The 27,676-nt window shown below is 41.7% G+C and overlaps 1 protein-coding gene across 2 annotated transcripts in view; it reads right to left on the bottom strand.

Moving 5' to 3' along the window:
• The window catches only part of plrg1 (pleiotropic regulator 1), a 109,232-nt gene that overhangs the window by 44,033 nt on the left and 37,523 nt on the right, over window positions 1-27,676 (bottom strand). The window lies entirely within an intron of this gene.

The following is a 27,676-nucleotide window of genomic DNA, read 5'->3' as shown; positions in this document are numbered from 1 at the left end:
GGGATGGCATGTTTTCAGGAGATAGGGTGGGAAGAGGTGTAATCCAGGTAGCTGTGGGAGTCAGTGGGTTTGTAAAAAATGTCAGTGTCAAGTCAGTCATCATTAATGGAGATGGAGAGGTCCAGGAAGGGGAGGGAGGTGTCAGAGATGGTCCAGGTGAATTTAAGGTCGGGGTGGAATTTGTTGTTGAAGTTGATGAATTGCTCAACCTCCTCGCGGGAACACAAGGTGGCGCCAATGCAATCACCAATGTCGCAGAGGAAGAGGGTTGGAGTGGTGCCGGTGTAACTATGGAAGATGGATTGTTCTACGTAGCCAACAAAGAGACAGGCATAGCTGGGGCCCATATGGATGCCCATGGCTACGCCTTTGTCTGGAGGAAGTGGGAGGATTTGAAGGAGAAATTGTTAAGGGTGAGGACCAGTTCGGCTAAATGAATGAGAGTGTCAGTGGAAGGGTACTGTTGGGGACGTCGCGAGAGGAAGAAACGGAGGGCTTGGAGGCCCTGATCATGGCGGATGGAGGTGTAGAGGGATTGGATATCCATGGTGAAGATGAGGCATTGGGGGCCGGGGAAACACATGTCTTGGAGGAAGTGGAGGGCATGGATGGTGTCTCAAACGTATGTGGGGAGTTCATGGACTAGGGGGGATAGGACAGTGTTGAGGTAGATGGAGATAGATGGATTTACTCAGCTCGCTGCCGCATAAAGGCTGCCAACAGAGATCCCTCCCATCCCGGTAATGCTCTCCTACAACCTCTTCCCTCAGGCAGAAGATACAGAAACTTGAACACATGCATCAGCAGGTTCAGGAACAGCTTCTTCCCTGCAGTTATTAGACTGATGAATGGACTCTCTGATTTCAAGTAATTCTGATCTTGTTCCTGTTGATCCTACCTAGCACACGTTCTGTGTGGTGCACTCTGAATGCTTTACATTGCCTATGTTTTTTTTCTTAACCCATGATCTGCCTTACTGCTTTCAAACAAAGCTTTTCACTGTACTTAGGTACACGTGACAAAAAAATCATATCAATCAATCAACAAAACTGTTCACAGTATTCCAAGTGTGATCTGGCTAGTGTCATCTACAGTCTTTGCAAAACATCCCTATTTTTATATATCATTCCCTTTAAATAAATGTTAACAGACCATTTCCCTTCCTGATTACCAGCTGAACTTTGATGATGGCTTTTCATCTTTCAAGCACAACAACCCACAATTCTCTCTCTCCGCAGTAGCTTTCTGCAGCATTTTCCCCAGGTTAATAATATTCACCTCTCTCAGTATTCTTGCTGGAATGCATACACCTCAATTTTTCCCATATGGTATTTGAGCTGCTGGGTTTTTTCTCCACGTGTTTAAGCTGTTTCTATCACTGTAGTGTCATGATGCCATCCTCACTACTTGCCTCCCCATCTGTTCTGTACCATCTGCAGACTTGGCGACAGTACACTCACTTCTGTCATCCAAGTTATTTGTATATATTGTAACTACTTGTGGCCCTGTGGGACTCTACAAGTAACTATCTCCAATGATGAAAATGCCCTCTTTAGCTCAACTCACTGCCTCGAGTTCATTATACAAGTGTCAGTCAATTCAGAGTAGGTTCATGGGTTCTTATCTTAGGATGTAGTCAGATACACAATACAATACTGAATGTTTTCTGGAAATACAAGTGTACTAATTCTGCTGGTTTCCCGCTTATCTATCTTGCTTGTTACCTCAAAACATTTCAATAAACTTGTCAGCTATGATTTCCCCTTCACAAAAATATGCGGACTCTGCTTGATTATATTATTCATTTCTAAATGCTTTGTCAGTCCAACTTAAATAATACAGTCTAACATTTTCCAATATCAGAGTAGGTTGTGAAACCCAACTGGTCCATTAGTGTCCTTTAGTCAGGGAATCTGCCACCCTGTATGCTCATAGACACTCTGGCCTCCATGGGATAGTGGGGAGTGCATTGTCAGGGGGAAGAGAGGGGGCTAGAAGGAGGAGATGGTGCATGAGAGGGCTTTTATTGACGAACAGCTCAACCAAAACTTTAGCAAAACCTCCCAAACCAACCACTTCCACCACCATGAAGGACCAGGGGAGCAGATACATGTGACCATGACCACCTCCAGGCTCCATCAAATTCACATAATGTCCTGATATTCAGTACTGATGCTGCTATGAAGTTGAAGGCAGGTACTGCACCTTTAAGAGAGAGTGAAAGCTGGCAAACACTCGTCATGTCACAGAGTGTGCTGGAAAGTTTAAAAGTGTAACATTTGGCTGTGAGGCAAATGCCTGAGCTTGGTTGCTAAGTTTTCACAACAATTCAAATTCAACCAACCAATTTAAGTTGTGACTCAAGATACTAAAAACCAATCAAATTTGAATTTTACTGTTTTGACAATATTGAACCAATGGGATGATCTGATGTTTTGGGGTATAAAAAGCAGGCACTGGCTAGTTAGCCAGAGAGAAAAAGACCACTTACTGCCATACAGACTGTTCACAACCCTTTTCTCTGAAAGGCATCTTTTCATATGAAACAGCTTTGCAGCAGAAAGCCAAAGATGACCCAGGGATATCTATAGAGAAGGATTGACACTGCTGACTGGTTTTGAAACTTGAATTGCTGTAAATTTAATAGGGGTTTTATTGGACCAGTATATTGTTATTGAGTGGGAGGTAGATAACCAACTTAAGAGAAAGGAGGTATACAATTGTAGATAATTGTTGTTAATGTTCCCTTTTGGAGTTAAAGGAAAAAAATGTTTTTTTTCTGTAAACAGTGGAATTTGGGTCACCCTTTGTCATTCATACTTGAACAGATTTTGAGGTGAAGTGAGCTTTTCTGTTTTTTTTGGTTTAAGTAGCTGAAGGGTTTACCCTGTATTGTAACAATGCACAGAAATTTCTTCCAATTTAATCTAGAACTCAGGTGCCTAGTCTGTGAATTAGGGCTAGACTGTTCAGGACCGATATCAGGAAGGAATGTTACACACAAAGCGTGGTAGAGATTTAGAAACTTCTTCCAAAAACAGCACTTGATGCTCAATTAATCCTGAAATAGACAAACTTTTTATTCAGCAAAGATTTTCAGGGATAAGGGGCAAAGGTAGCTATATGGAGTTAGGTCACAGACCAGCCATGATTTAATTCAAGGGTGGAACAGGCTCAAGGAGCTGAATGGCTACTCGTGATCCTTTATTCAGTGAGAGCTACTGGCTTCAGTCCCTACTACAGACGGGAGGTGGAAGACCTGGAAAAATGGTGCACTGAGAACAACCTAGCTCTCAATGCCGGCAAAACCAAGGAACTCACTATTGACTTTTGGTGGGATGTTACTCATGCCCCCCCTACACATTAACAGCACAGAGGTGGAACGAGCGGAGAGTGACAAGCTCCTGGGAGTGGTCATCCACAACAAGCTTTCTTGGACTTTTCTTGTGGACGCACTGATTACAAAGGCCCAACAACATCTCTTCTTCCTCAGGCAGCTGAGGAAATTTGGCATGATGGCAAATACCCTTGTCAACTTTTGTAAGTGTGCCATTGAAAGCATTCTGTCTGGATGTATCACTACCTGGTGTGGTAACTGTACCATTCAAGATCAGAGAATGGTGAACTTGGCCTGGACAATCACAAAGGCCAACCTCCATCTATAGAATCCATCTACCAGGAAAAAAAAGAATAATGCAAGAACCTTTTTAGATCTCTACTAGGTTAGAGAAGCAGGTGTGGAGATTGGACTGCTGGAAAATGTGGCTGCAAAAGTAGCAATGAGGAACAAAGAAATGGCGGAGGATCTGAACAGGTACTTTGCGTCAGTTTTCACATTGGAAGTAGCACACCAGAACGTCAGGGGAGACGTCAGGCAGGGGTAAAAGCAGTAGCCATCACTAAGCAGAAGCGGCTGAGGAAGCTGAAAGGTCTGAAGATGGATAAACCACCCAGACTTGAGGGTCTATACCCCAGAGTTCTGAAGGAGATAGCTGAGGAGATTATACAGTCATTGGTAAATTTTCAGAAATCACTGGAGTCAGGAAAGGTCCCAGATGACTGGTAAATTGCCAATGCAACACCCCTGTTTGAGGAGGAGGGAGGCAGAGGCAGGAAACTACAGGCAGGGCATCCTGACCTCAGTTGTTGGGAAGCTTTGACTCCCTTTATTAAGAATGACACAACAGAGTATTTAGAAGCACATGGTAAAATAGGGCAGAGTCAGCATGGTTTAATCAAGGGAAGGTTATGCCTGACAAATCTTAGATTTCTTTTGAGGAAGTAAAAAGCAAATTAGACAAAGGATAGCCAGCGGATATGATTGATTTGGATCTCTAGAAGGTACCGCACAGCAGGCTGCTCAATAAGGTGTGACTATGGTGTTAGTGGCAAGGTGAAGGTTTGGCAGCCTGGCAGAAGGCAAAGAGTCAGGTTAAAGGGGTCTTTTTCAGAATGGTCTCTTAAAGGATTCACGTTATGCATTAACAATCTGGACAAAAAAACTATTGCCAGATTTGCAGATATTGTAAAGGTAGGTGGAGCGACAGGTCGTGCTGAGGAAGTGGGGAAGTTGCAGAAGGATTTGAACAGGCTGGGAGAGTGGGCAGAGAAGTGGCAGATGGAACACACTGTGGAAAAGTGAGGCTATGCATTTTGTTCAGAAGAATAAAGGTGTAGACCATTATCTAAATGGAGAAAGGCTTCAGAAATCTGAAGGGCACAGGGATTTTGGGAGTCCTAGTTCAGGAATTTTGTGAAGGTTAACATGCGGGTTCAGTTGGCAGATGGGAAGACAAACGCCATTTTAATATTTATTTCAAGGGGTCTAGAATACAAGATCAGAGATGTACTGCTGAGGCTGTATCAGCTCAGGTCAGATCACATTTGGAATATTGAGAGCAGTTTTGAGCCCTGTGTCTAAGGAAGGACGTGCTGGCATTGGAATGTTTTTAGGTTTACAAGAATGATCCCAGGAAAAAACATTTGGCATAAAAATAGCAGTTGAGGACTCTGGTTCTGTATTCGATGGAGTTTAAAAGTATGAAGGGGATAGAGGAAGGATAGAAAGTGAGGCAAAAGGAGGATGAGTCATGCTTGTGATTGAAAACTTTACTGCTGTAAGTGCAGAAATTTTTTTTAAAAATTATCCATTCAAAACATATGGGTTGAAATGTGAAATAAGAAAGGAATAATCACTTTGATGGGATTGCACTGTAGGCCGCCCAATAGTCAGAGGGAAACTGAGGAACAAATATGTAGAGAGATCTCAGATATATGTATGAGGATAATAAGGCTGCAATAGTGGGCGACTTTAACATTTTAAACATTGCCTGGGGCTACCATCATGGGAAAGGTGTGGATGGTAAATAATTTGTTCAAGATGTTCAAGTTTTTTTTAAGACTGGAGGCCTGGGTGTTCCATCAGAATCTATTCTGGGTCTGCTTTCATTTGTTATTTATATAAAAGATCTGGGTGAGAATATAGAAGGCATGGTTAGTACATTTGTGGAAAACACCAAAATTGGTGGCACAGACAGTAAAGAAGGTGGTGATTGTTCCTCCTTCCTCCATCCACCATTTCCTCAGGAAGTTCATTCCACACACAAACCACCCCAGTGAAGAGGGTTCTCTACCATTACAAAGGGATCTTGATGAAATTGGTCAATGGGCTGAAAAATGGCAGATTGAGCTTAATCGGGATAAATGCGAGGTACTTCATTTTGGGTAAAACAAACAATTAAAGGTATCACTAATCCAATTAATGGGAGAGCTTTGGGTAGTGTTGTAGAATAGATGGACCTAGAGTCACAAGTACAGAATTCTTTGACGTTTGCGTCACATATTGATCAGGTGGTTAAAAAGGCAGTTGACATGCTTGCCTTCATTGCTCACTCCTTCAAGTGTAGGAGTTGGGAAGTCACGATTAGGTTGTACAGGACATTGGTGAGGCCTCTTCTGGAGTTCTGGTCTTCCAGATATAAGCTGGGCAGGGCTCAAAAGATTTACTAGGATGTTGCCAAGAATGAAAGGTTTGAGTTATAACCAAAGGCTAGATCGGCTGGCACTGTTTTCACTCAAATGTAGCAGTTGGAGAGGTGACCTTATAGAAGTTTATAAAAAATGAGGAAAAATAGACTTGCTGTTAATTGTCCTTTCCCCAGGGTGGAGAATTTCAAGAGTAGGGGGGCACATTTTTAAGGTCAGAGGAGAGGGATTTGAAAAAACATGAGGGTTAAATTGTTTACACAAAGGGTGGTTGGCATGTGGAATGAAATCTCTGAGGAAGTAGTGAATGGAAGCACAATTACAACATTTAAAAGTAATTTAGAGAAGTATGTGTACAGAAAAGGTTTGGAGAGATATGGATTAGGAACAGGCAGGTGGGACTAGTTTAGTTTGGGATTAGGTTTTGCATGGACTGGTTAGACTGAAGGATATGTTTGTATGCTGTATGACTCCATGTAAATGGTCCTACTGGAGAAGGAGCAACATTTGACCTCTTGGGTCATAAGGCAGGGGAAGTGACTGAAGTGATAACCAGACCCAAAGTGTTCCCACGTTATCATAATTCTATCAGTTTCAAAACAGTTGCAGAAAAGGATAAGCCTTCCTTAAAAGTTAAAGTTTTTAATTGAAGTCAGGCAGATTTTAATGGTATGCGACAAATACTTTTAAATTGGAATAGACTGTTCGCAAGTCAACAGATGTCTGATAAGTGGGAGGTTTTCAAAAATGTGATAAGAATTCAGAATCATTATGTTCCTGTTAGAGTGAAAGGTAAGGTTGGTATGATCAGAGAACAATGGGTAAATAAAGATGTTGAGGCACTAGTGAAGACTGAAAAAGAATTGTACATTATATATAGACAGTTGGCTTGAAGTGAATTTCCTGAACAGTAAAAAGAGTGTAGGAGCTTTCTTCAGAGGGAGAGATCAGGAAGACAAAGAGGGGATATGAGAGAACCTTACCTGCCCAGGCTAAGGATAATCCAAAGAGATTCTACAAATACATATCCAGCAAGAGAGCAACTAGAGTGAGTTGGGCACCTCAAAGATCAAGGAGGTCATCATTGTACTGAAATGCAGAAGATGGGATAGATATTAAATGAATATTTTGTGGAGATTCAAGATGGTGGTGATCCAATAGGTTGGTCTTGCTGAGCTCTGCATCACAACCTAGGCAAGGTGGTGCTTTTACTCTCCCTTTCCTAGTCAGTTTTGGAAAGACCCCAGGCTCTTTGAACATGATATATGATGATCAGGGAAGATAACTAAAGGAAAAGGGTCGCGTGGATCATGACAAGCAGGGCATTCCCCTACAGTAATGGATGTGCCTGCAGCAACAGCGCTGACCTCCACCGAAGCTCCTTTGAACTTACCTGCACAGCAGAGCCTGGTTTCGGAGTTCGCTAAGCTCCAACAGATGATTGATTCAGTGATGGAGACCCAGACTAGGCTGGAACCATCACAGCCATGCTGCAAAAGCATGAGCAGGAGATCCAGCATCTCAGGCAGCGTGTGGAGGTCGAGCAGTGACCGCTGCATCTGGGCCTTAGTGGAGCAGGTCAGCGACCTCAAATTGAGGTCTGAGGAAGAACATCTGCCTTATTGGGCTGCCAGGAACCTTTCTGCAGCTGTGATCCACAAGAAAGAGATCTTTAATGAAGTAAAGAAGAGGCTGAGAGACTAGAATATTACTCTAAGGTCCCCAGCAGTGTTGCATCTCAGCCATGGAGGGTCTGTGCATCTTTGCATTTTCTGATGAATTGAAAATGACTTCCTGGGCACTTTAAAATAGACTGGCTGGTTCAAGTAATCGGGAAAATAGTGTTTCCTGTGTTTTCTCTGTTGTTCATGTTTGTCTGCTTGGTTCTGCTCCTTTAATTGGGGTGGGTGGGCTCATCCATTTTCTCTTTCTCCCTTTTCATTGTTTTAATCATTTTCTTTTGTTTGCTTTTTCTTGGGTTGGGGTAGGTTTTTTTTATCAGTAATAATTGGGGTCAATGTATGGGTGGGATAGGTTGAATGCCCACTGCTAATTTTCTTGTTGTAAGGTACATGTATTCTTTACTTTTGTAATGCCTGGGTTTGGGGAGTGCTTCAGCTCAAAGGAGCCATGGAGGTGTTAGTGGGTATTCTGAGTGCCCCCTGTGGACAAGGGGTGGGGAGTCTCCCAGTATCTTTTTGTGTTGGTTCACTGCAAGAGCAGTTCTAAAAGTTCTGCTTTTGTAGTTGTATTTCCTAGACTTTATGAACTTGTCACTGTTTCCACTCAGCACATTATGACTAGGGCTTTTTTTCTCTCGGTAGGAGTCACGGGCTGTTTGTTTAAATCATGCACCTGGAATATTAACGGGAGTCATTCACCAATTTAAGAGGAAGAAAATGCTTTTGAGTCTTGGAAAAGAGGGAGGCGACGTTGCTCTGCAAGAAACACATCACAACTATAAGGAGCATTTAAAGTCCCAGTACGGAGGGTTCAGCTGGGTTTCTTCTCATCTTTTAATTCTAAAAGCATGGGAATAGCTATACTGATTCAGAAGATTCTCCCATTTCAGCTGTTAGACCAAATTTAAGGACAAATATGGGCAGTTTGTGATCCTCAAAGCTCGAACAGATGGGGAGGAGATTTTGAATATTGCCCCCCTGGCACACCCCCTTAAAGTTTTAACGGATGCACTTCCCAGGTTGATGGCACTTGGAGTGCGCCACATGATTATAGGGGGAGACTTCAATCGCCTTATGGACCCTGAGGTGGACAGATGCCCAGGGGTCTCCCAGGCACCTCCCCGCAATTCAAATAACAGCTGGACTGATGTGGGGAGTTGGGGCTGGTGGATGTGTGGAGATGTCTTCACCCTGAGGATAGGAAGTCTACCTTTATGTCTAACCCACCACAGTGCCACACAAGGATTGATGTTTTTTTTGCTCCACCGGCCTCTTTGGATTTGGTACTGTCCTGTAGAGCTGAAAATGTGTTGCTGGAAAAGCGCAGCAGGTCAGGCAGCATCCAAGGAACAGAAGAATCGACGTTTCGGGCATAAGCCCTTCTTCAGGAATCTGCCCTGTAGAACTGGGTACAGAGCTACTTCTGATCATGTGGCAGTGTATTTGGAGGTTAAGGCCAGGGGTAATGGGACAGGCTTGAGGCATTGGCGCATGGATCCTTTTTCTCCTGAAGGACAGCAAGTTTATTGGGTACTTTTCACAGGAGTTTAAAATTTTGTGGGGTATTAATTCAGGTACGGCCAGTAACCCGTTGGTGCTCTAGAAGACTGCTAAGGCCTACTCAGTGACCTGGAAGTGACAGAGGGGAGAGCAACAGTGGATGCTTGAGGCCCGGTTGAAGTCAGCCAAGACAGCATTTTTTTTGACAGACCATCTGTGACCAAGTTGCAATGGATTACAGCTGTCTGGGCTGCTCTGAACTCCGTGCTCACCCAGACAGTGAAGAGAAAGATCTCCCTCACAAAACAAAGGGTATTCAAGTATGGTGATAAGCTGGGTAGATACCTGACATATTTGGCCAGGAAGAAGAGCACCCCCCCCCCTCAATCTATCACATCCATTAGAGAGGATACTGCTACTCTCACTTGTCTTTCCAAAAAGATGAATGCAGTGTTTAGGAAATTTTACTTGTATTGATTGGAAAACTGTTTGGCAAAGATAGTCCTTCTTAAAGAGCTTGGACCTTTAGGATGTAACTTCACAGCAGGTGTCCCTTCTGAATACCCCTCTAACAATCCAAGAAATACAGGAGGCGCTGAGAGCAGTAACACACCCGGCCCAGATGGATTTCTGAGTGGAGCTTTACAAGGAGTTTATACATATGTAGGCCGGGCCATTGTTGGATATGTACAATTATTCATACAGTCAGGACTGCCTCCCGTTCTCTCTGAGAAAAGCTAATACCTCTCTTTATTCTCAAGCGAGGGACAGCCCAGAGGACTGAACTTCGTTCAGGCCCACGTCGCTGCTAAACGTGAGTTTTTAAATTCAGTCGAAAACATTAGCACTAAGGTTGGGCAAGGTATTGCCCTCTATTGTAAAGGAGGACCAGACCGGTTTTATTCAGGGCCACAGGTCTTCGAACAATATGCGAAGAGTGCTGAACCTGGTCCAGGTGTGCCAACAGAAGTCGATTCCGGGCTTGGTAGTTTCCCCAGAAGCAAAGTGTTTGATGAAGTGCAATGGCCATAAAATAATTATGTCCTGCAACAAACAGTTTGGTCTTACATAAAACAGCGACATTACAGAGCAGTACAGGCCCTTCGGCCCTCGATGTTGCGCTGACTTGTGAAACCAATCTGAAGCCCATCTAACCTGCACTATTCCATTTTCATCCATGTATCTATCCAATGATCATTTAAATGTCCTTAAAGTTGGTGAGTCTACTACTGTTGCAGGCAGTGCACTCCACGCCCCCTACTACTCTCTGAGTAAAGAAACTACCTCTGACATCTGTCCTATATATAATCACCCCTCAATTTAAAGTTATGTCCCCTCGTGTTAGCCATTGCCATCCGAGGAAAAAGGCTCTCATTGTCCAACCTGTTTAACCTGCTGATTATCTTATGTCTCAGTTAAGTCATTTCTCAATCTTCTTTTCTCAATTAAAATAGCCTCAAGTCCCTCAGCCTTTCCTCGTAAAACCTTCCCTCCATACCAGGCAACATCCTAGTAAATGCCCTCCGAATCCTTTTTCCAAAGCTTCCACATCCTTTCTGTAATGCGGTGACCAGAACTGTAAGCAATATTCCAAGTGCAGTCGCACCAGAGTTTTGTACAGCTGCAGCATGACCTCATGGCTCCAAAACTATTAACCTGGGTGGCAACTTTCAGGAATCCATGTACGTGGACAATGAGATCTCTCTGTTCATCTACACTACCAAGAGTCTTACCACTAGCCCAGTGCTCTGCATTCCTGTTACTCCTTTCAAAGTGAATCACCTCACACTTTTCCACATTAAACTCCATTTGCCATCTCTCAGCCCAGCTCTGCGGCTTATCTATTTTCCTCTGTGACTTGCAACATCCTTCCGCACTATCCACAACTCTACTAACCTTAGTGTCATCCACAAATTTACTGACCCATCCTTCTATGCCCACATTTATAAAATGACAAACAGCAGTGGCTCCAAAACAGATACTTGCGGTACACCACTAGTAATTGAACTCCAAAATGAACATTTCCCATCAACCACCACTCTGTCTTCTTTCAGCTAGCCAATTTCTGAGCCAACCTGCTAAATCACCCTCAACTCCATACCTCTGTATTTTGTGCAATAGCCTACCATGGGGAACCTTATCAAATGCCTAACTGAATTCCATATACACATCAACCACTTTACCCTCATTGACCGGTTTGGTCACCTTCTCAAATAACTCAGTAAGGTTTGTGAGGCACGATCTACCCTTCACAAAACCGTGTTGACTATCCCTAATCAAAGTATTCTTTTCTGCAAGTGACTAGGGTTTAACTATCTCAGTTCGACCGTTGTGCGATGAAGCTGAATGAATAAGTAATACCACATCAAAAGACCCACTGGGAAATTGTGCTAAAGTGAAATTTGAAGGAATTATCAAATTTTAAAGTGACCCCAGAAAGGACAAGTTGCAATTGGAAATAAAAATAGGCAATTAGATGAGTTTGAGAAGATAACTGAACAAGGTTAACAGGGTAAACAGACTGAAATATCAGGCTGGAAATGACCTGTGGGAATTATTTGTAGGAATTGTGTACAACATTGAATAAAAGGACATGCCACTGAAACAGTCAAAACCCCACTGGTGCCTCACTCAGGATGGAAAGGATTAGATTGGATTTGAAGAGGCTTAGACCACCAAAAACATGGAACAATTCTGAAGAAAGAGTCTGTTTTGGGAACAGAGGGCTACCAAAATATGGAAGTAGGTATGAAAGGGGACATCTGGCAGGAGATGTGCTGAAGGAAGAGAAAACGTAATCGAGGTTTAATGAGATGATTTGAACAGGGAGAGTTCAAGGTTCTGGAGGTGGTTAGAGTGGCAATGGACTGAACAATGTTACAAATCCACCTCAGCAGCTGGAAGTGCTTGTAGAGATAGAGAGGAAATACTTTCATCTATTCATTCTTAGGATGAGAGTACCAAACGACAGACCACTATACATTGCCCACTGCTAATTGCTGGAGGGAGATCAGAGTCAGCCATACTGCTTTGGTTGGGAGTCACATGTAGGCCAGACCAGATAAGAATTTCAGACGTACCTTCCAGAAAGGATATAAGAGAACCAGCTGTGTTTTTTTTTCTAGATTATTCACTACACACGTATGGTGTCCTTACCGATATCCTGTACAGCCACAACATGACATCCTAACTCCTATTCTCAATGCTCTGACCAATGAACACAAACATGCCAAATGCTTTCATCACCACCCTGTCTACCTGGGACACCACTATCAACAATCTATGTACTGCACCCCAAGGTCTACGTGTCTTACAACACTATCCAGGGCTCGCTCTTTAACTGTATAAATTCTGCCCTGGTTTGTCTTACCAAAATGAAACACCTTGCATTTATCTCAAATAAACTCCATCTGATATTCAACTAGGAGGGCAGTGAGGTCTGCAGATGCTGGAGATCAGAGTTGAGAGTGCGTTGCTGGAAAAGCACAGCAGATCAGGCAGCATCCGAGGAGCAGGAAAATTGACATTTTGAGCCCTTCATCATGAAGGGGTCTGGCCCAAAATGTCAATTTTCCTGCTCCTCGGATGCTGCCTGACCTGCTGTGCTTTTCCAGCACCACATTCTGAACTCCATCTGATATTCGTCAGCCTACTAGCCAAACTGACCAAGATCCTGTTGTACTTTTAAATAATCTTCTTCACCATCTACTATGCCACCAATTTTAGCGTCTCACACACACATTACTGTTTTCTCATACAAATCATTTACATAAATGACTAACAAAACTGGACCTAACCTCTACCACCACCCTCAGTTTCCTACCGTGAAGCCAATTTTATATCCAGTTGGCTCACTCTCCCTAGATGCCATGTGATCTGACATCATTAATCATTTAACCATGTGGAGCCATTTCGAATGTCTTTCCAAAGCACATGTAGACAACGTCTACCATTCTACCTTCATCTATCTCTTAGCCATCTCCTCAAAAGCTAAATCAGTTTTGTGAGACATGATTTCCCATGCACAAAACCATGCAGACTATCCCTAATCAGCCCTTATCTTTCCAAATGCATGAAAATCCTGTCTGTCAGAATCTGCTCCAAGAACATACCCACGACTTATGTTAGGCTCACTGGCCTGTTGTTTCCTGGTGTTTTCTTGTAGGCTTTAAATGGTGGAACAACACTAGATACCCTCTGGTTGTCTGGTACTTCACCATGACTATCAATGATTGCTAGGGAGCCTGCAATTTCTTCCATAATTTCCCATAATGTCCTGGGATAGAACTGATCAGAGTCTGAGGATTTATCTATCTTTATGCATTTCAAAACATTCAGCACCTCCTGCTCTCCAGTGTGGACTCTTTTCAAGGCATCACTAGTCATTTCCCCAAATTCCCAAGCTTCCATGTCTTTCTCCACAACAAATTCTGACATGAAATATTTGATTGGGATCACATCAATTTCCTTTGGTTCTACACATAAACAGTCTCATTGATCTTTAAGGGGCTCTATTCACTTCCAAATTACTCTTTATCCTTTGTTGAATGTTGTCCAAAGGTTTCTGAAAATTCAAATGAATCATATCTCCGTACCACAACTCTTTTCCTCAACCCCTATCTATTCTGCCATTTATCTCCACAGAAAAAAAAACAGGTTCATCAAAAATATTTATCTTTTGATAAAATCTTGTATCTTCCATTGGTTCGAAGGGTCCAATTATTGTTTATTGTCATACCCTTTATAATACCTTCCAGTACGTTCCTAGTTTACTGTCAGACACACACGGTTTGGCTGTCTAGGCAATGGCAGAGGTAGGGATGTTTGTTGAGACTGCATGACGTTGGTAATACTGAGAGTAATACAAAAGTTACAGAGTTAGCATGGGTTCTTTGGATTGGCAGAGATTATAGACAAAGACAGTTTTAGGAATTCAAAGTGGTTACAACAATCAAAAGCATGGTTCAGACAGATGGATGGTTTTAGTGGCTTCAGGCGGTTACAGAGTTAGGAAGGCTAGGAATGACTGCAGGAGGTTAGAAATAGTGAGTATTGTAGTGACCAGAGAATATCATAGAGATACAGAAGATTGAAGAGACTGGGCAAAGTTACAGACATAGGGAAGCCACATAGTGACTTCAGAACTTTATACTTTTTTGCAATATTTGAAATGAAAACATTGGCCTTTCATAATAAAGAATAAATATTGCTTTGAGCAACCAGTTTCATGTGTAATTACTGAACTGAAATATAAGAGATAAGCTGATATATTTATTGGAGGGAATGATATCCAGGTGCTTACTGTAGTGATTGCTCTCAGGAACAACAAAATAGTGACTCAGATTTTTCTACTGAACAGTAATTAGATGGTCATGAAGACCATTGTGTTGCTTTATGTTCAGTATTTTGTGAGCATTGATTTCAATAACATTGTGATGTTTTATGTGAATTAGGAGCATATTTACAAATGGTTGTGAAAGATCTTATTTAAAATCAAACCATTTTTGATATTTACCTGGATTTCTGTGTGAAATGCACTGAAACCATCATGCAATAAGTGAGAGATATGCAAAGACAGTTTTCAAATGAGCACACTCCGATATTTTGAAAGCATTTCAATCTTATATTCAATATCAATAGGTGTGTGGAAAAGTCAAAACAAATTTCAGGCAATTCATAAACTGAACAATAATTAAATATTCACTTTGATCAAAGGATTTAACATATTAGACAAATTACAAAATTTAGTAACAAATGTAGGATATCAGCTATTTGATGAATAATAGGAAGTGGCATTTGTTTATTTTACTGAAGAAGAAATTGATTTTTTTTTCAGATTTATAGCACTGGAGAATAAGGTTTTATACTTTTGAATTATTTGATCTAAGCTCTTTAGAACAAAAAAAAAGAATATCATTACTTCGACTCTTTCATCTTTAACTCAGCAAAATTCTCAAATACTTTCCAAGCAATTTAGAATGAGCAGAATTATATAAATATGTTTATTAGAGACATGAAGAAAATATGTAGTGCATATTGTGATTATTGGAATGAACAGATAGAAGGATGTCACATGTTGAATTGAAAACCAATTCAATCAATTCTTACATATTTTCTAGTAAACATTCAGACCTGCTCTGATACACCTCTGTTAAAGATGGGAATTGAAAACATGCTGCTTGGTCTAGTAGTAGAGACACTATCACTGCCCCACAAGATTCCTCCATACTTTACCCACCCGGGAAGGACAGGACAACAAGCAAATGCTTACAGTGGTTACTGAAGTGAAAACTAATCAGATGTTTGTTGTGGTAATTGGGAATTAATTAGATAGCTTCTGTGTGGAATGGACTGAAAATGAATCAGTAATTTAACATAACTGTGGAATGGATCAGTAAATGTCTTAATTACATATGAAATTTGTGATAATTTATGGAAAGACAATTTGATATATATGTGTTAATACTGTGTACTGATAAACAATAAGCAATGAAATAATTCCATATGTTCAACACAGTTTCTGTTTGATGAAATGAAAATTAAAAAGCTTTTGCAACACATATGAACTGGATAAAGATAATGAAGTAGTCATTCAATGTGACTATTCAGCTGAAGACAACTTTGAGTCTTTCTGAAAATGTACGATTTCCAAGAATTCAAAATTTATCATCGTTCTTTAATGAAATAATGGAGATATAAATTTTTTTTGGCGTATTTTTAAAAAAATGACATGCATTTAAATAATTTGTCAAATGAAATAAAGTTATATCTTATTGTGATTAGAAATACAATAAAATTTAGCTTTGAAGTAAAATATCAAATTAATTCAATAATGTTTCCACAATTAAAATAAACATCAATATTCACAATGATTGATAAATTGAACAACAATGTTTTTGCATCAGTTATTGCATTTTATATCCCTTACTGGATTGAACAGTTATTAGATATTAGTAAAAAATAGAGTTTTAAAAGTTTGGTGAAATTAGGAATAATGAGATATCTGTTTGACTAATCAATGTGTAGAAATGAAGAGTAATTTTCTCAGAATTTAAAAGGCTGAGATTACTATGATCTTTCAAACGAGTAAAAATCACATATTTACAATGAGGTTTGGAAGGGAGTTTTTTGGTCCTTTTGTGAGTGTGCTGGCCTGAAAAAAACTGGATATTTATATTGTAGCATTGGCTCCAAGAAATAATGGATGAAGTGAAAAATAAAATACACTTGTTACAAAGAATAAGTAAAAGTATTGTGTAATTATTGTAATGCTAATTCATTAATAATTGATGCTGGAATCCTGACAGATAATTTGATTCAACATTTTGAAAGCACTTTACTTTGATGCTGAATGGATAGTCATTCTCAGTGTGTCAATGTTAAATAAAATATAGAAGGTAGCTTGAAGAAATGAAAACAAGACTTTCAGCAATAATTGAACAAAATTGTTTCTGCTCAAAATGCAGGCGACACAAGAGTTATATATTTTCCTGTCCTAGTTTTGGAGTTGCATTACTGGTCAGAGAATATATCACAGCTGCACTGAAGGAGGGCATTATGGAGGACTCGAGCAGTGAGGCAATATTGGCAGAGCTCAGAAATAGGAAGGGTGTGGTAACAATGTTGGGTCTGTACTACAGGTCTCCCAATAGCAAGCGTGAGATAGAGGTACAAATATGTACAGAGATCATAGAAAGATGTAGGAGCAACAGGATGGTGGTGATAGGAGATTTTAATTTTCCCAACATTGACTGAGATTCACTTAGTGTTAGAGGCTTAGATTGAGCAGAATTTGTAAGGAGCATCCAGGAGTATTTTCTAAGGTAGTATAGAAATAGTCCAACTTGGGAAGGGACCATACTGGACCTGGTTTTGGGGAATGAGCCTGGGCAGGTGGGTGGACTTTCAATCGGGAATTTGTTTGGGAATAGTGATCACATCTCTGTAAATTTTAGAATGCTCATGGACAAAGTTGAGCGTGGTCCTAAAGGGAGAGCACTGAATTAGGGGAAGGCCAACTGTAGCAAAATTCGGCAGGAGATGGGGAATGTAGATTGGGAGCAGCAGTTTGAGGGGTAATCCATATCTGATATGTGGGAGACTTTTACAGAGAGATTGATTACAGTGCAGGACTGACATGTCCCTGTGAAAAGGAGGGATAGAAACGACAAGATTAGGGAACCATGGATGACAGGTGAAATTGTGAGCCTAGCTAAGAGGAAAAAAATAAAGCATACATAAGGTCTAGGTAACTGAAAACAGATGAAGCTTTGGAAAAATATTGGGAAAGTAGGACCAATCTGAAATGAGGAACTAAGAGTGCTAAAAGGGGTCATGAAATACCTTTAGCAAACAGGGTTAAGGAAAATCCCAAAGCCTTTCATTTATATACTAGGAGCAAGAAGGTAACAGGACAAAAGTTTGGCCCACTCAAGGACAAAGGAGGGCAGCTATGCATGGATTCAGATAAAATGGGTGAGATTCTTAATTAGTACTTTGCATTGGCATTCACCGAGGAGAGGGACATGGCAGATGTTGAGGTTAAGGATAGATCTTTGATTACCCTAGGTCAAATCAGCATAAGGAGAGAGGAAGTGTTTGGTATTCTAAAAGGCATTAAGGTGGACAAGTCCCCATGTCTGGATGGGATCTATCTCAGGTTACTGAGGGAAGCAAGAGAGGGAACAGCTGGGGCCTTAATAGATATTTTAGCAGCATCCTTGAACACAGGGGAGGTCCCAGACGACTGGAAAATTAAACTGGTATGAATATTTACACCCTTTCCAGTTTAATAACATTCTTCGTATAGCAGGGCAACCAGAATTGTATGCTGTACTCCAAATGTAGCCTTGCCAATGTCCCAATGTCTAGTACAGTTGTAACATGACATCCCAGTACCCATCATCAATGCTCTGACCAGTGAAGGCAAAGGCGCCAAACGTCATCTTCATCACCCTGTCTCCTTGCAATGGTATTTTCAAGGAAATATGTACCAACATTCCTAGGTCTTGCTGCTTGACAACCCTCTGGCTGGCCTTACCATTAATTGTACAAGTCCTGGCCTGGTTTTTCTTACCAAAATGCAACATCTCGCATTTATCCAACTCAAACTCAAACTCAATCTGCCATCAGTTGGCTTACTGGCCCAGTTGATCAAGATCTCATTGTACTATTAGATACCCTTCTTCACTTACCTCATCAATTTTGGTGTCATCCACAAACTTACTAACCATGCTTTCTAAATTCTCAAATAGTTATATAAATGAAATTTATGTTAAATGATGAATAACTGTTGACCCAGCACTTACCATGCAAAGCACTGCTTGTCACAAGCCACTAATTAGAACAGTAAACCACCACACTCTGTCTCCTGCTGTCAAGCCAATTTTGAAACCTGTATGACCTGACCTTACTAACCAGTCTACCATGAGATACCTTGTCAAAGACATTCCTAAAGTCCATTTAGAAAACGTGTACTGCTCTGCCTTCACACAGCTCTTCAAAAAATTAGTGGATTTTGTAAGACACGATTTTCCATGCACAAAGTCACGCTGATTATCCCTAATCAGGCCTTGCCTCTCCAAGTGCATATAGATTCTACCTCTCAAAATCCCCACCAACAACTTACCTACCAAACATTGTCAGGCTCACTTGTCTGTATTTCTCTGGCTTTTCCTTGCAGTCTTTCTAAAATAATGGCAGAATATTAGCCACCATCTAGCCTTTCAGCACCTCAACCTTGGATGCTGATGATACAAATACCACAACTAGGGGCCCAACAATTTCATCCCTAGCTTCCCACAATATCCTGGGGATACACCTGATCAGGTCTCAGGGTTATATATTAATTTTTGCGTTTTAGTGCACTAGCGGAATGTCTTTAGATTCTCCTTAACTTTATTTGCCAAAGCAATCTCATGTCCTCATTTTGTACACCTGAATTCCCTGTTTAGTGTACTCTTACACCTCATGTACTCCTCAAGGGATGTACTTGACCTATCTGATAGATCCTCCTTTTCCTTGATCAGACCCTATGTGTCTCTAGTCATCCAGTGTCTACTTCTATCAGCCTTGCTGTGCACACTAATAGGAACAGAAACTAACAGCAACAGAAAAGACTCAGTTACATAGGAAATTAGAAAATCCAAATCAAAAGGAGGTGGTGAAGGGAGCTTATTAAAATCTCGAGCATAGACACAAATAGGACGGAGTGTTTGGAAAGGGTTAGAAATCAAACTTCAATGATAATGAGAAGAGAGATGGTTAGTACAGGACAGAAGGTGTTATACCTGAATGCGTGCAGTATAAGGAATAAGATAAATGAGCTTGTGGCACAGATCAAAATTGCTAGGTATGACGTAGTGGGCATCACTGAGATATGGCTACAAGGGGATCAGGATTGTTTAGGAGCTATATATTCATGAATAATAGGAAAGGTTTGGAGGGATAGGGGCCGGGTGCTGGCAGGTGGGACTAGATTGGGTTGGGATATCTGGTTGGCATGGACGAGTTGGACCGAAGGGTCTGTTTCCGTGCTGTACATTCCTATGACTCTATATACATTCAATTGAAAACATAAGACGTGGGCAGAGGGGGTGGGGATGCCTTATTAAAAAGAAATTAAATTAAATCAATAGTAAGAAACAAAATAGGATCAGATGGTGTAGTCTCTGTGTGGGTAGAATTGAGGAACCACAAAGGTTAAAAAACCAAGTTGGAGTTATGTGCAGGCTCCCACATAGTAGTCAGGAGTTGGGCACAAGATACACCAGGAAATAGAAAAGATGTATAGGAAAGGTAAATGGGGATTTCAATAAGAAGGTGGACTGGAAAAATCAGGTTGGTAGTGGATTACAGAAAGGGAATTTGTGGAATGTCTACAACATGGCTTTTTGGAGCAGCTTGTGATGGAGCCTACCAGGGAACAGGCAATCCTGGATTTAGTGTTGTGCAATGAGGCAAACTTGATAAGGGAGCTTAAGGTGAAGGTACCCATAGGAGGCAGTGATCATATTATGATTGAATTTACTCTGCAATTTGAGAGGGAGAAGATAGGATCAGAGGTGACAGTATTACAGCTGAATAAAGGCAACTACAGAGGCCTGAGAGAGGAACTGGATAGAATTGACTGGGAGAGGAGCCTAACAGGAAAGACAGTGGAACAGTAATGGCAGGAGTTTCTGGGAGTAGTTCAGGAGACACAGCAGAGACTCATCCCAAGGAAAAAGAATCATAATACAGGGAGGATGAGACAACCATGGCTGACTAGGGAAGTCAGGGATAGCATAAAAGCAAAAGAGAAAGCATGTAATGTAACCAAGGGCAGTGGGAAACCAGAGGAATGGGAAGCTTACAAAGACAAATAGAAGGCAAGAAAAAAAGAAGTGATGAGGGAGAAGATTAAATATGAAGGTAAGCGAGCCAGTAGTATAAAGGAAGACGCAACATGTACCGGGAAATAGAGAAGGCATGTCAGAAAGGCAAGGTTACATTGATCATGGGTGACTTCAATATGCAGGTGGACTGGGTAAATAATGTTGCTAGTGGATCTAAAGAAAGGGAATTCATGGAATGCTTACAGGATGGCTTTTTGGAACAGCTAGTCATGGAGCCCACAAGAGAGCAGGCTATTCTGGACCTAGTGCTTTGCAATGAACCAGACTCTATAAAAGATCTTAAAGTAAGGGAACCCTTAGGAAGTAGCGACCATAATATGGTAGAGTTCAGTCTGGAGTTTGAAAGGGAGAAGGCGAAATCTGATGTAATGGTGTTACAGTTGAATAAAGGTAATTATGAGGGCATGAGAGAGGAACTGACTAAAATAGACTGGAAGCAGAGGCTAACCGGGAAGACACTAGAGCAAAAATGGCAGGAGTTTGTAGGTATAATTGAGGACACTGTACAGAGGTTCATTCCCAAGAAAAGAAAGATTAACCGGGGAGGGATTAGACAACCTTGGCTGACAAAGGAAGTCAGGAAATGTATTAAAGAAAAAGAGAGATCCTATAAAGTGGCTAAGAACAGTGGGAAATCAGAAGATTGGGAAGGATACAAAAGCAAACAGAGGATAACAAAGAGTGTAATAAGAAATGAGAGGATCAAATATGAAGGTAGGCTAGCCAGTAATATTAGAAATAATAGTAAAAGTTTCTTTCAGTACATAAGAAACAAACGACAGGCAAAAGTAGACATTGGGCCACTTCAAACTGATGCAGGGAGCCTAGTGATGGGAGAGAAGGAAATAGCAGGAGAACTTAACAAGTACTTTGCGTCAGTTTTCACAGTGGAAGACAGGAGTAATATCCCAAAAATTAAAGGGTGTCACGGGGCTGAGTTGAGTATGGTTGCCATTACGAAAGAGATAGTGCTAGAAAAGTTAAAAAGTCTTAAAATTGATAAATCTCCTGGCCCCGATGGGATACACCCTAGAGTTCTGAGAGAGGTTGCTGAGGAAATAGCAGAGGCATTGGTTGAGATCTTTCAAGAGTCACTGGAGTCAGGAAAGGTCCCGGACGATTGGAAGATGGCTGTAGTAACCCCCTTGTTCAAGAAAGGATCAAGGCAAAAGATGGAAAATTATAGGCCAATCAGCTTAACCTCGGTTGTTGGTAAAATTCTAGAATCCATCATTAAGGATGAGGTTTCTAAATTCTTGTAAGAGCAGAGTCTGATTAGAACAAGTCAACATGGATTTAGTAAAGGGAGGTCATGCCTGACAAACCTGTTGGAATTTTTTGAAGAGGTAACAAGTAGGTTAGACCAGGGGAACCCAGTGGATGTGGTCTATCTGGACTTTCAAAAGGCCTTTGATAAGGTGCCACACGGGAGACTGCTGAGCAAGGTGAGGGCCCATGGTGTTCGAGGTGAGCTGCTGGGATGGATTGAGGATTGGCTATCTAACAGAAGGCAGAGAGTTGGGATAAAAGGTTCTTTTTCAGAATGGCAGCCGGTGACGAGCGGTGTCCCGCAGGGTTCGGTGCTGGGGCCACAGCTGTTCGCATTATATATTAATGATTTGGATGAGGGAACCGGGGGCATTCTAGCGAAGTTTGCCGATGATACAAAGTTAGGTAGACAGGCAGGTAGTACTGAGGAAGTGGGGAGGCTACAGAAGGATCTAGACAGGTTGGGAGAGTGGTCCAGGAAATGGCTGATGGAATTTAACGTGAGCAAGTGCGAGGTCTTGCACTTTGGCAAAAAGAATATAGGAATGGACTACTTTCTAAATGGTGAGAAACTTAATAAAGCCAAAGCACAAAGGGATCTGGGAGTGCTAGTCGAGGATTCTCTAAAGGTAAACATGCAGGTTGAGTCTGTGATTAAGAAAGCGAATGCAATGTTGTCTCTTATCTCAAGAGAGTTGGAATATAAAAGCAGAGATGTACTACTAAGACTTTATAAAGCTCTGGTTAGGCCCCATTTGGAGTACTGTGTCCAGTTTTGGTCCCCACACCTCAGGAAGGACATACTGGCACTGGAACGTGTCCAGCGGAGATTCACACGGATGATCCCTGGAATGACAGCTCTAGCATATGAGGAACGGCTGAGGATACTGGGATTGTATTCGTTGGAGTTTAGAAGATTAAGGGGAGATCTAATAGAGACGTACAAAATAATACATGGCTTTGAAAAGGTGGATGCTAGAAAATTGTTTCTGTTAGGCGAGGAGACTAGGACCCGTGGACACAGCCTTAGAATTAGAGGGGGTCATTTCAGAACGGAAATGCGGAGACATTTCTTCAGCCAGAGAGTGGTGGGCCTGTGGAATTCATTGCCACGGAGTGCAGTGGAAGCCGGGACGCTAAATGTCTTCAAGGCCGAGATTGATAGGTTCTTGTTGTCTAGAGGAATTAAGGGCTACGGGGAGAACGCTGGCAAGTGGAGCTGAAATGCGCATCAGCCATGATTGAATGGCGGAGTGGACTCGATGGGCCGAATGGCCTTACTTCCACTCCTATGTCTTATGGTCTTATGGTCTTATGGTAAGAGTTTCTTTAGATATGCAAATTGCAGAAGAGAGGCAAAAGTGGACATTGGACCGCTGGAAATGATGCTGGAGATAGTACTGGGGAACAACGAAATGGCTGAGGAACTGAATACTTACTTCATGTCAGTCTTCACAGTGGACGACCTGAGTAATATCCCAAAAATTCAAGAGTTTGAGGGTGCAGAGCTGAGTAAGGTGGCCATCACCAAGGAGAAGGTGCTAGAAAAACGAAATGGCCAGAAGGTGGACAAATCGCCTGGACCCAAGGGATTATACCCCATAATTCTAAGTGAGATAACTAAAGAGATAGCAGAGGACTTAGTGATGATCTTACATGAATAGTTAGAATCATGGAGGGTTCCAGAGGACTGGAAAATCCCTAATGTGGCACCCATGTTTGAAAAGGGAGTAAGGCAGAAAACAGAAAATTACAGACTATTAGCCTAACATGGTCATAGGTAAGATCTTGGAATCCATTGTGAAGGACAAGATTTCTGGATACTTGGAAGTGTTTGGTAAAATAGGGAAAAGACAGCATGGTTTCATCAAGGGGAGGTCATACCTGACAAACCTGTTAAAATTTCTTGAGGAAGTAATGAGCAGGTTAGACCAAGGACAGCCATTGGATATTATCTACCTGGACTTGAAGAGCCATTTGATAAGGAGGCTACAGAGAAAGATAAGGGCCCATGGTGTTAGAGGCGAGGTGCTAGCATGGATAGAGGATTGGCTGTCTAGCAGAGAGTGGGGATAAAAGGGTTTTTCTCAGGATGGCAGCTGGTGAAAAGTGGTGTTCGACAAGGTAGTGGGATCACAATGTTTCACTTCATATATTAACGAACTGGATGAAGGAACGGAGGGCATTCTGGTTATGCTTGCAGATGATACAGAGATCGGTAGAGAGAGACAGGTAGCATTGAGGAGGCGGGGAAGCTGCAAAATGATTTGGACAGATTAGAAGAGTAGGCAAATATGTGGTAGATGGAGGACAACATGGGGACGCGTGAGGTCATGCACTTTGGTAGGAAGAATAGAGGTATGGGCTAATTTCTAAATGGGGAGAAAATTCAGAAGTCTGAAGTGCAAAGAGACTTGGGAGTTCTCATCCTGGATTCTGTCAAGGTAAACTTACAGTTGAGTCACTAGTTAGAAAGGCAAATGCAATGATGGCATTTATTTTGAGAGGACATAAATATAAAAGCGGGATGTACTTTGGAGGCTCTATAAGACTTTGGACAGACTACATTTGCGGTATTGTGCACAGTTTTGGGCCCATTATCTCTGGAAGGATGTACTGGCCCTGGAGCATGTTCAGGGAACATTCACGAGTATGGTCCCAGGAATGAAAAGCTTAACATATGCAGAGCGTTGAGAACTCTGGGTTTATACTCAATGGAGTTTAGAAGGATGAGGGGGAATCTAATTAAAACATACAGAATACTGAATGACCTGGACAGAGTAGATATTGGGAAGATGTTTCCATCGTTAGGAGAAGCTAGGAGCCAAGGGCATAGCTTTAGAGTAAGACCATAAGAAATAGGAGTGGAAGTAAGGCCATTTGGCCCATCGAGTCCACTCCGCCATTCAAACATGGCTGATGGGCATTTCAACGTCACTTACCCGCAGTCTCCTTGTAGCCCTTAATTCCTTGCGAGATTAAGAATTTATCAATCTCTGCCTTGAAGATATTTAATGTCCCGGCTTCCACTGCACTCCATTGCAATGAATTCCACAATCTCACCACTCTCTGGCTGAAGAAATATCTCATTTCCATTCTAAATTGACCCCCTCTAATTCTAAGGCTGTGCCCACAAGTCCTAGTATCCCTGCATGATGGAAACAATTTCCCAGCATCCATCCTTTCTCAGCCATGCATTATCTTGCAAATTTCTATTAGATTTCCCCTCAACCTTCTAAACTCTAATAAATACAATCCCAATATCCTCAGCCGTTCATCACATGATTGGTGTACTATTCCAGGGATCATCTGTGTGAATCTCTGCTGAACACGTTCCAGTGCCAGTATATCCTTCCTGAGGTGTGGGGCCCAAAAACCAGACACCGTATTCTAAATGGGGCCTAACCAGACGTTTATAAAGTCTCAGTAGCACATCACTGCTTTTACATTCCAACCCTCTTGAGATAAATGACATTACATTTACTTTCTTAACCACGGACTCAATTTGCAAGTCAACATTTAGAGAATCCTGTACTAGCACTCCCAGATCCCTTTGTACATTGGCTTTATGAATTTTCTCACCATCTATAAAATAGTCCATGCCTGTGTTTTTTTTCCCAAAGTGCAAGACCTCGTATTTGCTCACATTGAATTTCATCAGCCATTTCCTGGACCATTCTCCTAAACTGTCTAAATCTTTCTGCAGCCTCCCCACCTCCTCAGCACTAGCTGCCTGTCCTCCTAACTTCATATCATTGGCGAACTTCACCAGAATGCTCCCAGTCTCTTCATCCAGATCATTTATATATAAAGTGAACAGCTGCTGCCCCAACATTGAACAGTGCAGGACAACACTTGTCACCAGCTGCCATTCCGAAAAATAACCTTTTATCCCAACTCTCTGCCTTCTGTCAGACAGCCAATCCCCAATCCATGCCAGTAGCTCACCTCAAAAACCATGGGCCCTCACCTTACTCAGCAGCCTCCTGTGAGGCACCTTATCAAAGGCTTTTGGAAGTCTCGGTAAATAACATCCACTGGATTTCCTTGGTGTAACCTACTAATTACCTCTTCAAAGAATACTAACAGGTTGGTCAGGCATGACTTCCCCTTACTAAATCCACACTGACTTGTTCTAATCTGACCCATGAATTTAGAAAGCTCATCCTTAATGATGAATTCTAGAATTTTACCAATTTTCCAATCATCTGAGACTTTCCCTGACTCCAGTGATTTTTGAAAGATTACACCCAACCCCTCCACACTTTCCTCAGTGACCTCCCTCAGAACTCTAGGGAGAGGAACCAGGAGATTTATCAATTTTTAGAACTTTTAGGTTTTCAAGTATTTTCTCTTTTGTAATGGCTACCGTACTCAACTCTGCCCCTTGACTCTCCTTAATTGTTGGATATTACTCATGTCTTCCACTATGAAGACTGACACAAAGCATTTATTAAGTTCTTCAGCTAGTTCCTTATTTCCCATCACTAGTTTTCCTGCATCAATTTGGAGTGGCCCAATCTTTACTTGTGCCTCTCGTTTGTTTCTTGTGTATTGAAAGAAACCTTCATATTTGATCCTCTACTTCCGTATTTTTCCCTGTTATCCTCTGTTTGTTTTTGTAGTGTTCCCAATCTTCTGATTTCCCAGTGCTCTTGGCCACTTTATAGGCTCTCTCTTTTTCTGTGATACATTTCCCGAGTTCCTTTGTCAGCCATGGCTGTCTAATCCCCCCAGGTAATCTTTCTTTTCTTTGGTATGAACCTCTGTACTGTGTCCTCAATTACACCCAGAACTCCTGCCATTGTTGCCCTACTGTCTTCCCCACTAGGCTCTGCTTCCAGTCGATTTTCGTCAGTTCCTCTCGAATGCCCTTGTAATTACCTTTATTTAACTGTAACACCATTACATCTGATTTTGCCTTCTCTCTTTTGAACTGCAGACTGAACTCTATCATATTATGATCGCTGCCTCCTAAGTGTTCACTGACTTTATGATCTTTTATAAAGTCTGGCTCGTTACATCGCACTAAGTCCAGAATAGCCTGCTCCCTTGTGGGCTCCATTACAAGTTATTCCAAAAAGCCATCCTGTAAGCATTCCATGAATTCCCTTTCTTTGGATCCAATGGCAACCTTATTCGCCCATTCTATTTGCATATTGAAGACGCCCATGATCACCGTGACCTTGCCTTTCTGACATGCCCTATCTATTTCCTGGTACATCTTGCGTCTCTGGTCCTGGCCACTGCTGGGAGGTCTGTACATAACTCCCATTTTTTTTTGCCTTCGTGGTTCCTCAACTCTAGTAAAGGGAAGACCTTTTAGAATGGAGTTAAGAAGAAATGTCTTCAGCCAGGAAGTGGTGAATCTATGGAATACATTGTCCCAGAAGGCTTTGGAGGCCAGGTCATTGAGTATATTTAAGATTGAGACAGATAGGTTTGTGATTGTCAAGGGATCAAGGGTTACAGGGAGAAGGTAGGAGAATGGGGATGAGAAACTTATCAGCCATTATTGAATGGTAGAGCAGATGTAATGGGCCAAATGGCCTGATTTCTGCTCCTATATTTTATGAACGTATAAATTACTGCCTTTGAACTCTCATCTCTCACTTTTGAAATCCTCCCAGTTTCCTGTCATCCCTTTTACCTACAAATAACCTCCCCAATCAAGTTTTGAAAATTTCTATTATGGTCAAAATTGACCTTGCTCCAATTTAGAACTTTTAAACAAGGCCTATCCTTTTCCGTAACCATTTTAAAACTACTAAAGTTATGGTTACTGGTCCCACAGTGTTCCCACACTGAAACTTCAGTCAGCTGCCCTGCCTTATTTCCCAAGTG

The sequence above is a fragment of the Chiloscyllium punctatum genome, chromosome 1 (assembly GCF_047496795.1).
Source record: "Chiloscyllium punctatum isolate Juve2018m chromosome 1, sChiPun1.3, whole genome shotgun sequence".
In the NCBI taxonomy this organism is placed as follows: Eukaryota; Metazoa; Chordata; class Chondrichthyes; order Orectolobiformes; family Hemiscylliidae; genus Chiloscyllium; species Chiloscyllium punctatum.
Note: the sequence above shows the minus strand (reverse complement) of the source record. Positions and strands in the feature narration are given on the sequence as shown.